Source organism: Lygodium microphyllum, chromosome 15 (genome assembly GCF_053477565.2).
Source record: "Lygodium microphyllum isolate KBCC chromosome 15, Lygodium_microphyllum_v1.1.10, whole genome shotgun sequence".
NCBI lineage: Eukaryota > Viridiplantae > Streptophyta > Polypodiopsida > Schizaeales > Lygodiaceae > Lygodium > Lygodium microphyllum.
The window spans coordinates 80,703,324-80,710,290 of NC_141149.1; positions in this window are offsets into that span (position 1 = coordinate 80,703,324).

Below are 6,967 nucleotides of genomic sequence, written 5' to 3' on the forward strand. Positions count from 1 at the left end.
ATGTACTTGAGAATCTTGTATGGTCCACAATACCTTGGACTTAGCTTCTTGCAATCTCCTAAGGATAGAGAACTTTTCTTTGGGCGTACGTGAATGAAGACCATGTCTCCTTCCTCGAAGATTCTATCTTGATGCTTCAAATCCGTGTATGCCTTCTATCTATCCTTGGCGGCTTGGATGTCCTGTCTTATTGACTCTATTTGGTCATCCATCTCTTCCAATATCTGCCTTGAAGCTTCAACCCTCAAGGTTGGATCTAAGAAGTTTAGGGGACTTCGACAGTCATGACCATACAATGCTTGAAAAGGGATCATTTGAATGCTTTGTTGGTAAGAAGCATTGTAAGCAAATTCAACCAAAGGCAAGTATTGAATCCACCTTTTTGGCTCACAACAATAGTGTGCCCTAAGCATATCCTCGATAACTTGATTGACTCGCTCCGTTTGGCCATCCGTTTGGGGATGGTAGGTGGTGCTAAAATAGAGTTGAGTCCTAATGGCTTCAAAGATGGCTCTCCAAAAGTGTGATGTGAAGAGAGAATCACGATCACTAACGATTCTTCTGGGTGGCCCATGTAGCTTGAATATCTCCTTGATAAACAATCTTGCAATTTCTGAAGCTTTATAGTTTGTCTTTACTAGAATAAGGTGTGCAATCTTAGTAAGCATGTCAACCACAACCATGATGGAGTTGTATCCTCCCTGAACTTGGGTTAGGCCAACAACAAAGTCCATACTAATGAGTTTCCATTTCATTTGGGGAATGTCAAGTGGTTGCAATTTCCCTGGCATCTTGACATGTTCGGCTTTGATATGTTGACAAGACAAACACTCAGTGACATATTTGAGAACGTCACCTTTAAGCCTCTCCCAATAGTAGCTCTTCCTAACTGCATTGAGAGTCTTGGCATAGCAAGGATGTCCTGAGAAAGGGGAATCATGAGCTTGCCATAATATCTTCTACTTAAGTGACTGGCTTGCTAGTATACATAGCCTCGTTCTCACTACAACGGTACACACATATAGCGACGCTAAGTAGCGACGTTTTTTTTTCAGCGTCGGTATTAGCCTTGCTATTAGCATCGGTATCTGCATCTTTAAAAATGTCGGTATTTGCATCACTATACCAACATTTTTAGAGATGCAGATACCGATGCTAATAGCGACAACTTACTGCGGTAATATTTCGCCGAAACCCGAATGTTTCTTTCATATGAGCGCACGAAGGCAGAGAGAAAGAGAAAGGGAGGTGAGCAAGAAAGCAAGCCGCGAGTTGCACGCAATGAGAGGAGCGTCGCCCGCACGAAGAGGTCGTGGAAGAAGAAGAGAGCACAACGGTATGCCCTATTTTGGTTTCTTTACAAACTTTGTTTTGCTTTGCAATGTAGGTTAGAAAGTGTTGGTTTGTCTTCGATCTATGTGTTGCTTTGTGTTGCTTTGCAATGTAGGTTAGGAAGTATTGAAAGAGAGAGAAATGGAAGCGAGTGTTTTCAAATTTTTTCTTGTGTTGGTTTTTATTCTTTGCAATGTAGGTACGAAAATGTATGTGTGTGAGCATAGTTTAGAGCCGACCTCAAAGATAGATAAGTTTAGAGCTGAAATCAAAGAGATAGGTATGAAATTTTTTTAAAAAAGACCTGAAATATATATAGTGGAGTGGTCCCAATATACAATATAGAATCATTATTAAATTATCATTCCATTACATCACAGTCAAGATGTCTAGCACTCACGACCAACATGGTGGTGATCGTGAGGCTTGGCTCAATCAACGTGTCCCCTGTCCATGCACGCAATGCAAATTGGCCATTCGTCGAAAACGCCATTTGTCCATAGAGCATGTGCAACGATATGGAGATCTTCGAGTTGAGATAATCAACCAAGCAGTCTCTAATTACGAGATTGCGGTAAGTTCTCTCTCATTACGTACTATATGACATGTAATTGATTTAAGTATAACAGTTTGGGGTTATCTTAGAAGTTAGCTCCTTAACGTCCTTTACATGGTCAAGGCCATGTCGATACATTGTAGTCCGCAGATCTCTTGCGTCCAGTAAGACGGGTTCGTCCACGCTCTATACAAATGCCGTCCGCGATAACTAACCGTCTCATAGAAGGTGATGACTCTCAACCCCCTTCTATGGGTGAGAATGCTAGAGACATGGACGATCCTCCTGCTTTTTTGGAGCCCGAGTTAGAGGACATGATCGAATCATTGCTTCCAACGGACTCGGAATCCCAAGATCCTTTAATTGCAGAGGCTTCCATTCCATTGTATGATGGGAGTCAGGTATCCCGTTTGAAGACAGTTCTTGCATTGTTGAGCATACAAACAAAGTATGGATGGAGCAATGCGAGTGTGACAGAGCTATTAAGGTATATTATGATGTGTATGATTCTTTATTGAAAGCCATTAAAATGTGCTATGTAGTACTCTAATAACGTGCTTCATTGCAATTTGTAGAACGTTGAAATCTTACATTTTGCCTACCCAAAACATGATGCCTGAGTCTCGTGACGATGCAAGACAAGTGCTGCGAAAGCTAGGCATGGATTATAATTGCATTCATGCTTGCCCCAATGATTGTTTTCTCTTTCGGGGAGAGTTTGAATTGTTGGCCACATGTCCCAAGTGCGGTGTGGACAGGTATCGAAATGACTTGCAAGGATATGAGCAAACATATTGGTAGGCGATCTGTAACTATAAGGGCAATTCTTATGTGGACCATGCATGACTTTCCAGGTTATGAGGAATGCTCTGGTAAAGCGTGTTTTTTTATTTTTCTAGTTTTCTTTGAGCGATGTTGGTGTTATGACATGCCTCATTGTACATGTGTGTTCTGCAAGGCTAGTCACGTCAGGTTACCATGCATGTCCTCTGTGTCGACCAAGGTTGGATTCTCGTATTTCAAAATCTATGAAGAAGATGGTATTTGAGGGACATCGGGCTTTTTTGCCAAAGGGTCATGTCATGAGAGAAGGATTTCTTAGTCGCCCTCTTGCGAGAATGAACGCATTGAGCTGGTTTGATCGTAGGATGGTGGACCAAGACTCGCTTCCCAATGGAATGCAACGCTTCTCAATTTTCTATGAGCCGACTTATTGGAAAAAACTGAAAATTTACCACCTTTTAGATCCCATGCACATTTTTAAGAATGTGGGTAGCTTGCTATGGGACCACCTCACTGGGCAGCGAGACACACTAGGAGCGAGGATGGATTTGAAAGCAGTGGGAAAGATGGAACCATATTGGCCTATAAGTGGCGTCGACGGTCGAGTGCAATTGCCGCGCGCTCCTTGGGTTTTTTCTGGCAATGAAGTGCAACGAGTAAAGGAAAATATCAAGTCCTTTCGCACGCTGACTGGTCTGATGCGTTCTCTCAAGACAACATTCACAAAGGATGACCAACTGACAAGACTCGAATCCCATGATTGGCATAAGATGTGTCAGGTATGTACGGTATGAGGCTGCGTATGGCATGATTCTACATATTAGATTTCAAAATCTCCGTTTGTTTATACACAATGTTAATTATATGGTTTTCACAGTTCGTATTGCCGATCGCAATCGTGGGGTCTCTGACATCGGAGGTACAGACAGCCATTTACAAATTGTCCGAGTTGGTTCAGTTTGTCTCCCAAAAAGAGATTCACACATCATCGATTGAATCCGCGAAATGCATGGCAGTAGAGACTACTTGTCTTTTGGAGAAGTATCTTCCCACTAGCATGCTCACGATACAAACCCATCTTCTAGTGCATATTGTAGATGAATTGCAGGTTGCAGGTCCAGTCCATAGTCGATAGATGTTTTTCCTTGAATGGTTCATAAAGACCTTGAAGGGATTTGTGCAACAACGGGCTCATCCTGAGGGTAGCATGGCTGAAGGTTGGTTAAAGTCGGAGTCCTTGGTGTACATTTCTGAGTGGTTGTCCACTGTGGACCGGGACAAAGGCTTGATATGGTCACTTAATGAGGATGATCGTATGAATGGAGATGTCCTAGTGAGAAACGGAATAGAGAAGAAGATGGACGCATCCATGGAGTCCAAGGTGAACCGATTTTGTATGCTGCATAGTGCTACGATGGAGAAGTGGCTGCAATGGTAAGAGGATGCTCACGCTGAGCAAGAGTCTACAAGATCTGACTTTCGATGGAGTACGCGGAAACGACCCATTCAGAATCCAAAGGGCTTAAGGAGATGCCTCTACTCATGTCCACTAGATGGCTACATGAGGCCCTAACCAAAGCATCTCAAGATGGAGAAACAGTTACTGAAGAAGAGTGGGACTTCTCACGTGGATGCAATCCCAAGGTATGCAATCCCAAGAAATTACAATCTATACTGCAAATTGCAACTAATATACTTGTTCTTCTCCCAGTATAAGGTCCATAGTGCAGCATGGTCAGGTGGACGACATTTCAGAGTAGAGCACATTGACAAGTTACTCTTGACAATGGATTGTGGAGTGATGGCAATGTTTGAGCAGGAAATCCGACGACGTGCCACAGATCCAAACCGTGTAGTTGCAGAGATGGAGTATTTTGGATGTTTACAGAGTATCCTTGCAGTGGACTATCGAAGTTTCTCCGTGACCATATTTGATGTGCAATGGTTCAAGGTTACTCTCGAAGGAGCAAGTGCAACTATTCGACGAGGGCCGAGTGGCTTTGTTGAGATTGACTCAATGAAGAAGTGGACCGATTTGAGTGATACATTTGTTTTGCCAAATCACTGTGAGCAGGTAAGCGTCCCTAATACTTGATGCGCTTTAGCAATCTCAAAGTGGACTTTTATACTAATCGTAATATGGATCACATCGTCTTTTTCCCTAATCTGCAACAACCTCAATGGTGGTATATCATTCCCATGACATCTAGGAGTATCCCCGTGTTTGCCAGAATCCCCGTACTGATCGTAGAACAGATGCCTTTAATAGCGGCAATGACAGAAGGCATACAAGAAACTAGGATGAACTGCCTGGAGGACCAAGACATCTCACCTATGGAGATAGAGGAGATAGAGGATGGGTTTTTTGAAAATGAAGCAGAGTCCTCATTTTGTGGAGAATTTTGTATAGATCTCCCGATGTATACTGAGCTATGTCAAGATGAGATTGTGGAACCCTAAACAAAAGTGACTCGATCAAAATGTTCCTCCCACTACAGCAATGCCACTTTTTGCAAATCGGTTAGACAGTTTGTATGTTTTTGGAGTATGGTGTTTTGTATTATCTATTTTTTATTACTACTTTAAAATGAAGTCTTGCAAATTAAGTCTTAGTTTTATTATGTCTCGCAATTCATTATCTAATTGACTTATTTTTCCTTGTATGTGCAGGTTTAGGATTTGGGGCACAGACAACAGGATGAGTCGGGATTTTACAGATGACGACATTGACACGATGCTAGCGCCTTTCTCACCGGAGCAACTAGCACGGGTCAGAGATAGAGCTGATGCATAGCTTTCCCATTCCACCTCAGCACGATCGACAGACTCTAGACGGTCCAATGCTTCGGTCTCCAATAGACGCAGTCGCAGGTCTCCCTTTGTTCGGAGTCACGTAGTCGAGGAGGAGGTAGCTCCTGTTGTGGGGACGTGGATGCAGTCTCTCCCACTCGCACTGCTACCAGGGAGTCGACACCGTCTTTCACTGGCGGTGGTGGGCAGATGTCTACTGCTCCCACTCCTTCACGCACCCCACCGATCACTCCCAGGGCCGACAAGAAGTACACGAAACCCACTCCTCCAGGTATGTATTTTCGCATGAAGATTTTCACAGTAGCACTTATCAATTCAAATTGTGTTTGACACATTTGTATTAATGTCATGAAAGTACCCGTTTGCAAAATCTTGCAGGTTACTCATATCTCATAGATAAGGCCTCTAGCCATTTATACATGAATGATGATGGAAAAGCTGTCATCTCTAGGATGCATGAGTTGTGCCAACAAGTATTTTGGCACAACATTAGAGACAAGTGGAAGGAGATCCCAGATGCCAGCAAGGAGTACATAATCAATACATTGTATCGAGAGTTCCCTTAGCCCTCTAGCAATGATAGATTTTCAAGAGAGTGGATGATGACGCGTATGCGTGACTATTAGTCGCATAGGCGGTCTGATGCACGCGAAGCAGTCAAGGAGGGCAAATCGAAGCCGGAGTGGTTGGATACAGAGGACTGGAGTAATCTCCAGGATGAGGCAACATCCACTCCAGACAAGTGGAAGCAGTAGAAGGACGCAGCAAAGGCGCGCTTGGACATAGGATTGGTGCATCACCTTGGTAGCAGCGGCCACGCAACATTCGTGGCAGATTTCGTAAGTATTAATAGGGTAGAGTACTCTAATTTAATGACATCCATATTGATGTATGTATTTCGAACATGAATCTCAAGTACGTTGTTTTTCAATGTTTGTGTGCCACAGCAAGGTTTTACGAATCACGACCCGACTGTACTAGAGGTGACATACGGGGAGAAGCATGGCTTGAGTGCCTTGATCAAGAAGCTCTATGCTCGTAGAGGACTGGTAAGTAGTAATAAACATCATTCCTAATTTGAGAAATCTGTCATTATATGTCGGTTTGTATTTGGTACTCACAATTATATATGTATTTGCTGTTGCAAACTCCCTTCGATATGCCACTACAGCGAGAGGAGTTTTCTGATGTGGATGAGTCGTAGAGAGCAGATTAGGCTACATAGGATTACTCCCCATCTTGTATTATGTAAGGCCTTATGGCCTCTATCCTCCATATGTAATAGCAAAGTATATATGATTCGGACTTCTATGTTGTAGCATGACTCCATATTTGCTTTGTCGCAGTAGCACTTCTCAATTTAAGTTATGTTATTTTCTTTATCAATGCAGTGCACATCTCTGTTAATTAATGTCATTAAAGTACTTGTTTGCAAAGTCTTGTCATTATTTGGGATCGATTGTCTAACTTCTTTGACAGCAGGAA